The sequence below is a fragment of the Rhinichthys klamathensis genome, unplaced genomic scaffold, assembly GCF_029890125.1.
Source record: "Rhinichthys klamathensis goyatoka isolate OS25496 unplaced genomic scaffold, OSU_Roscu_1.1 h1tg000391l_1, whole genome shotgun sequence".
Classification (NCBI taxonomy): domain Eukaryota; kingdom Metazoa; phylum Chordata; class Actinopteri; order Cypriniformes; family Leuciscidae; genus Rhinichthys; species Rhinichthys klamathensis.
Genome location: NW_026606894.1, coordinates 1,223,119 through 1,231,316, shown reverse-complemented (window position 1 = coordinate 1,231,316; position 8,198 = coordinate 1,223,119).

Below are 8,198 nucleotides of genomic sequence, written 5' to 3'. Positions count from 1 at the left end.
ACAAATGGTGGAAGCACACACACACACACACACACACGCACACACACACACAGCATTGCTCTCCGTTCCAGCGTTCGATACACTCGGATGGAAGCTGCAGAGTGCTAATGAATTTAGCCCATGCTCCTTTCACCACCTCCTGACCTGTTAATGGACTCCCACGGGCCAGTCCATCACCGTGAACTCCTGCTTCAGACATCCCATCTGAAAACAGAGGCGGCCGAGAGCTGTACTGGTGTTTATAAGTGACTCTTTTCCTGAGAAACACACACACACACACACACATACTCTCTCCTCCGTCTCCCTCTCTCATTCCTGGTCAGCTAAACACCGCCAGAGCTTTAATTAATAAGAAGCCAATAACTATGGAACAAAGCCTCTTGTCTCTGGTGCTTTGGAAACAATGCGAGCTTGTCAGGGAACAAGGATGGCTGGTGTTTGTTGGACATTTTTGTGATGACCAGGCACTGACTCCTGAAAAGTTAATTACTTATGCCGTCTCAGTTTTTTGATTTCCTTAATTACGGAACGCAAAGTGCAAAGCCAACCTTGTTCTGGCTATTAATATTAGTGGCAGCACACTAAAAATGGTCAGTATCCTGATCTGTACTGAGCTGTATAGCAGTTGGTGATCATTTATGCCATATTTGTAAGTGTTTTGAGTGGCCTATCCATAATTCAATATTATTTTGAAATCATAATTTGTATTTGATCGATTTACAAATTGTTTCTTGTAAACAAACCTCCCAGGAACAGTTATGTTTTTCAAATCACAGTTTGATTTATTTTAGAAGAAAGATTAAAATTCCCCCCTTTAGTCAACTTTGGGACATGCATTTTTTCCACATATGTTTGCCTATATAATAATTAATATTATTATAATAAATCAATAATTTATAATAAACTATTTAGCTATTAATAAAATGTTTAGTTAAAACATATATAATTAATATGTTGTACTTGTTATATTGTATAGCACAAATTGAGAAACTCATTGCATAGTTTGTTTTAATGAATGTTTAGTGTAAGGTGAGATTTTTGTGCCGTCTCATTTAGATTAAATGCCTATTTATTTACACGTTTCAGTGTTACATGTATACTATTTGCACACAACAAAAGAAAAAGGGAATGTTCCCCTTTTTGTGTCCTGACATACACACTCTATCTCGTGTGTGTCCTCTCACCGCAATCTCACCCTCACAGTTGCTTTGTCTAAACCCGCAGTTGTTCCACTCGGTGGGGATGTGTAACCCTAGTGCTGTGGGGAATAGAGGAGTTGATCGATTCAGGGTTCACTGGCTAAATCTCTGATCCTGAACTGTCAATCCAATGGCCAGAGTGGCAAAAGAGGATGGCACCATTCATCAGACTCACCTACCCTCATCACTTACCACACTTAAATACAAACACATTTAACTCCACCATCCCGTATCCGGGATAAAAAAACTTCGTTGTGATGTTCGTACGTTCTTTTTACAGACTTCCCGATAAGCCATGGTATCATTCATGGTATCATTTGAAAGCTTAGAATCTAAACTTTACAAAGAATACCATCACTTTCGTTTTTATGATACATATAAAATGAAATATTAGCTTAAATATGCATTGGTCCCAGGCAAAAAAATCCGCTTTATGATTGCGAAGAAATCTTTCTACAAATATTTATTTTTCATATATTTCACAAAACAGACAAATCATATATAACAAGAAAGCTCTCATTCTAAGGAATTTGTCGATGTAGGTTATTACATTGTGAGACAATCATAGATCGAAATATCCTCAAAAGAATCGCGCAGTGAAATACAATAAAACAGAAAAGACAGATACAAGTATCACATTCCTGCTCCGATGTCGGCTTCAGTCAGCCGCAAACAGCCACATAATCTATATCACCTTTTAGCTTAGGATGTTATCTTTCAAATGAGACCATTTTCACGTTTCTGTGAGCTTTCGTTGGTGAGAAAACCCTTTTCGAACGAACTGAGCGCAGCCACGCTCTGAGCGCGCAAGACACAGGATCTTCAAGTCATCCGTTGACGCGCGCGAGTCTACTTGTGCAACTGCAAAGGCACATCCAAATACTATATATATCTAACCGGAACTCGCGTCAGAAAGGAGACGGACCTTTCCCCGGAGCCGGAACTGTCTGAATGAGGGGAATCCCCAGGCAATCCCACTGACGCGCATGCTGACGCGCTGCTCCCTTGGAGAGACCTGTTCACTTCCGGGTTACCGGCGAGATCTTTATTTACTAATATATCTGCAAGTTTGCGTGTGTTTTTATAGTTTGTGAACTGTTTTGATTTCTATAATTGCATATAGCAAGATAAAAGCATTGATAAAAGCGATCTTTGTAAGTGCAACCGGTTTCGAAATTTGGAGAAATTTGGAGTGGCCATGCAAGACTGTTTGGGTACGTATTGCATTCAGCATTTACAATGTTTATATAAATTTTTTGATAAAGGTATTGTTAGTTTGAAATGTGAAAGCACAGCAACCAATCTGATAAACTATTATTTGAAAATAATTGTCAAACGTTTTGGATATTGAAACGAAAGTATGATTGCGCAATAGTTGCGCAATAGTCCAACTTTACATAAGTTGAATAAAATGGTTATTTCAGTAAATCTACATTTTGATATTGTGAAATGGATATTATTACAGTGCAGAAACTATGTATAAACAGTGATTTCTTTGTTTTAGGTTCTATTGGAGATTGAAGATGTGGCACTGTTGGCACAGTGTTGGCACAGCTGGCATCACATCTCCAGGAGGCTGGCCGGTGATGTTGAGGTGATGCACAACACAGGTGTCAAACCTGATGCCCATATAATGAATGATAGAAATCTGGAGGATGAGGATCCTGTTCTACATTGTAATAGACCACAGATTTTAGGCAAATAATGTGTCAAATGATAAGTCTTGTATCTTCTGAAAGAATAAAATGATCAAAATCATAAAGCGCCTATTTTTTCTTTTTGTTTACTATAGCACAGACAACATATACTATAATATTTATCACATTCAGCACTGTTTTATATAATTTCAAAGGGTTTTCTGTCAAATTACACTGGAATATTGCAAATGGACCAATGTGCATGGCTATGAGCAGAGTTTAGATTTGGGTAGGTGGAAATTACATAAAAAAAAGGTAATATTCCTCCCTTCAGATTTATTTGAATATCTTTTTCATTTTTTATTATAGAGAAAAAATTCTTTTTTCCAGTGTTTGCTGTCATCTAGAGGAAATAGCCATACTTGTCTGCAGGTAGCTAGAGCCCACAGGGCCTGAGTTATACACTTTCAAAAATGAATTTAAAATAAAAAAATAAAAAAGCGCCTCTTTTTTTGTGTGTTTATTAAAGCTCAGACAACATATACTTAAATGTTTATCACTTTTAGCACTGTTTTATGAAAGTGCAAAGGGTTTACTGTAAAATGACACCAAAACTGTGTATTTAGGCCAAAGTATGTGGCAATGGGAAGCTTTTTAATTTGGGTAGGCCAAATCCAGGCGGAAATCCCCAAAAATGGCAAGGATTGTAAGAGGTTAAGCACGGAAGAATCGCTGTGACAAATTATAGTTGACGCTCAGCAGTGAGGTGGAGATGTTACATAGAGACAGAAAGACACAACAGGAAGAAGACAAAAATAAGCAAAATATGTTTTTGATCCATGCAGACCACAGTATAGTATACCATGAGGCCACAGGAGAAGATTTGTGATTGGCAGTGATGTAATGTAACTGATGCTGGTAGGTCACGTGACAGCAACAACATGGAGGATGTAGTACGTTCACACTACCCACATTCATATTGAACATACTTTTTTAACAGTCGCAAAGTAAGTACAAAAACCAAAGCTCATCTAATCTGTTCTCAAATTGCACATTCAATCATAAAATAAATGAAGAGCAAAAGTTAACCAGGCTTACAGTGTAGAAATGGCTTTAGAATGAGATTTAAAAGATGTTTACTTTTGCATTTTTTATAGTTTGTGTATTTAATAAAAAAATCAATCAATCTAGCAACCAATCAATCAATCAATCAATCAAGCAACCAATCAACCAATCAATCAACCAATCAACCAATCAATCAACCAATCAATCAATCAATCAATCAATCAATCAATCAATCAATCTCTCACACAAATATATTGTACTGCTTCAGAATACTTGGAACATAGTGCATGATTCTAGTAAAGACTAGATTTTAAAAACAACAAATGTTCACAACACTGAAATAGACTTATAAACAAAGCATAAACACTCCTACAAATACTCCCGACTTTATGATGTTTCCTTGAGGGAGTAACACGACAAGATAAATGCTGACGAACTATAGCGGAGGCTCTTCAGCAACCCGATGAGCACTGGAATTACCATTGAGCTAAAAAGGCGCTTCGGTAGTTTGTTTAAACTCTTGTTTCCGGAAGTCAGTCGCTAGTTCTGCCTTCTCTATGACATCACGCATGTCGTTAAAGACGGCAAACGATGATTGGTCACCAATCATTACCAACCAACAAGTAGTCTGACATGTTTCTTGTCCACGACAGAACAAGAATGTAGGAGTCAAAATTGCGCAGCATCCGAAATCGAATACGTCCCTAATATATAGAATGTGAATTGCAAACTAATTTTTTCATGGACTTTTCAAATATGTTTTTTACATTATTGACATTGATTGTTTAATATACTTACTTATACCACACAAACACATATATGTCATCTCTGGGGAAAATTTGGGATTAAATGGGTTAAGGTTAAAACAGAAAGAAGTCCTGAGGTAAATTGACCCTCTCTGATACTGGATCAAGGCTAAAGAACAATCACTTTTAGACTTCAACCAGGACCAGAGGCTCAATCAAAGACTACATTAGTTGAGGTTGAGAATCTTAAAGGGATACTTCAGGATTTAGCATTAAGCTTTGTATTAGTAGAAAACCTGTAGTATTTTCGAATTACCATGCTTTCCACCCTAATTTCCCCCTGAGACGAGAGATTTCTGTATTTTTTGTCTGGGAAAAAATCCTCCAATGATGCAAAAATCGTAAGGGGCTAAAGACTACAGTCAGTAGTAGGGGCTGTCCCGCATGTTCTCAACCCGCCCATAGAGGGTGGGATCTCACTCACAGAATGTACACATAGTGTCAGCCATCTTTCTTTGGAAGCTAAGCTAGCGGGCTTTTGTTCTGTGGAGAAAGCTGAGTAGTAGGGGTTACCATCCTCTTTTTCCCGGACATGTCCGGCCGTCGATGTCCGGGATTCAGCTTTTGCTTTCTGCAGTCGCCATTCATTGTTTACATGCACACCTTTTGTTTCAATCTAACTGAATTCATTCCGATTGGTGAATCTGAATGTAGTGTTTACATGAAAGCTAAACAAGTGATCGGTTGATGTGCGTTTTAACATTGCTAAGAAAATTCCCGCTCCTCCGTGAGAGATACGAGACCGGTGCGTCTCACAGGTGTCGCTCATCGGTAATCACGCCACCGGCCTCGCGCCGTTCTCCCGCGGCCCTCACTCGTCCTGCTCGCCACAGTAAACATGACTCGTGTCGTTCTCCCGCGGCCCTTACTCGTCCTGCTCGCCACAGTAAACATGACTCGTGTCGTTCTCCCGCGGCCCTCACTCGTCCTGCTCGCCACAGTAAACATGACTCGTGTCGTTCTCTCGCGGCCCTCACTCGTCCTGCTCGCCACAGTAAACATGACTCGCGTCGTTCTCCCGCGGCCCTCACTCGTCCTGCTCGCCACAGTAAACATGACTCGTGTCGTTCTCCCGCGGCCCTCACTCGTCCTGCTCGCCACAGTAAACATGACTCGCGCCGTTCTCCCGCGGCCCTCACTCGTCCTGCTCGCCACAGTAAACATGACTCGTGTCGTTCTCCCGCGGCCCTCACTCGTCCTGCTCGCCACAGTAAACATGACTCGTGTCGTTCTCCCGCGGCCCTCACTTGTCCTGCTCGCCGCAGTAAACATGACTCGTGTCGTTCTCCCGCGGCCCTCACTCGTCCTGCTCGCCACAGTAAACATGACTCGCGTCGTTCTCCCGCGGCCCTCACTCGTCCTGCTCGCCACAGTAAACATGACTCGTGTCGTTCTCCCGCGGCCCTCACTCGTCCTGCTCGCCACAGTAAACATGACTCGTGTCGTTCTCCCGCGTCCCTCACTCGTCCTGCTCGCCACAATAAACATGACTCGTGCCGTTCTCCCGCGGCCCTCACTCGTCCTGCTCGCCACAGTAAACATGACTCGTGTCGTTCTCCCGCGTCCCTCACTCGTCCTGCTCGCCACAGTAAACATGACTCGTGTCGTTCTCCCGCGGCCCTCACTCGTCCTGCTCGCCACAGTAAACATGACTCGTGTCGTTCTCCCGCGGCCCTCACTCGTCCTGCTCGCCACAGTAAACATGACTCGTGTCGTTCTCCCGCGGCCCTCACTCGTCCTGCTCGCCACAGTAAACATGACTCGTGTCGTTCTCCCGCGGCCCTCACTCGTCCTGCTCGCCACAGTAAACATGACTCACGCCGTTCTCCCGCGGCCCTCAGTCTCGTCCTGCTCGCCGCAGTAAACATGACTCGTGTCGTTCTCCCGCGGCCCGCACTCGTCCTGCTCGCCACAGTAAACATGACTCGCACCGTTCTCCCGCGGCCCTCAGTCTCGTCCTGCTCGCCACAATAAACATGACTCGTGTCGTTCTCCCGCGGCCCTCACTCGTCCTGCTCGCCACAGTAAACATGACTCGCGCCGTTCTCCCGCGGCCCTCAGTCTCGTCCTGCTCGCCGCAGTAAACATGACTCGTGTCGTTCTCCCGCGGCCCGCACTCGTCCTGCTCGCCACAGTAAACATGACTCGCACCGTTCTCCCGCGGCCCTCAGTCTCGTCCTGCTCGCCACAGTAAACATGACTCGTGTCGTTCTCCCGCGGCCCTCACTCGTCCTGCTCGCCACAGTAAACATGACTCGCGCCGTTCTCCCGCGGCCCTCACTCGTCCTGCTCGCCACAGTAAACATGACTCGTGTCGTTCTCCCGCGGCCCTCACTCGTCCTGCTCGCCACAGTAAACATGACTCGTGTCGTTCTCCCGCGGCCCTCAGTCTCGTCCTGCTCGCCGCAGTAAACATGACTCGTGTCGTTCTCCCGCGTCCCTCACTCGTCCTGCTCGCCACAGTAAACATGACTCGTGTCGTTCTCCCGCTGCCCTCACTCGTCCTGCTCGCCACAGTAAACATGACTCGTGTCGTTCTCCCGCTGCCCTCACTCGTCCTGCTCGCCACAGTAAACATGACTTGTGTCGTTCTCCCGCGGCCCTCACCCGCCCTGCTCGCCACAGTAAACATGACTCGCGTCGTTCTCCCGCGGCCCTCAGTCTCGTCCTGCTCGCCACAGTAAACATGACTCGTGTCGTTCTCCCGCGGCCCTCACTCGTCCTGCTCGCCACAGTAAACATGACTCGTGTCGTTCTCCCGCGGCCCTCACTCGTCCTGCTCGCCACAGTAAACATGACTCGCGCCGTTCTCCCGCGGCCCTCACTCGTCCTGCTCGCCACAGTAAACATGACTCGTGCCGTTCTCCCGCGTCCCTCACTCGTCCTGCTCGCCACAGTAAACATGACTCGTGCCGTTCTCCCGCGTCCCTCACTCGTCCTGCTCGCCACAGTAAACATGACTCGTGTCGTTCTCCCGCGGCCCTCACTCGTCCTGCTCGCCGCAGTAAACATGACTCGTGTCGTTCTCCCGCGGCCCTCACTCGTCCTGCTTGCCACAGTAAACATGACTCGTGCCGTTCTCCCGCTGCCCTCACTCGTCCTGCTCGCCACAGTAAACATGACTCGTGTCGTTCTCCCGCGGCCCTCACTCGTCCTGCTCGCCGCAGTAAACATGACTCGTGTCGTTCTCCCGCGGCCCTCACTCGTCCTGCTCGCCACAGTAAACATGACTCGTGTCGTTCTCCCGCTGCCCTCACTCGTCCTGCTCGCCACAGTAAACATGACTCGTGTCGTTCTCCCGCGTCCCTCACTCGTCCTGCTCGCCACAGTAAACATGACTCGCGTCGTTCTCCCGCGGCCCTCACTCGTCCTGCTCGCCACAGTAAACATGACTCGTGTCGTTCTCCCGCGGCCCTCACTCGTCCTGCTCGCCACAGTAAACATGACTGGTGTCGTTCTCCCGCGACCCTCACTCGTCCTGCTCGCCACAG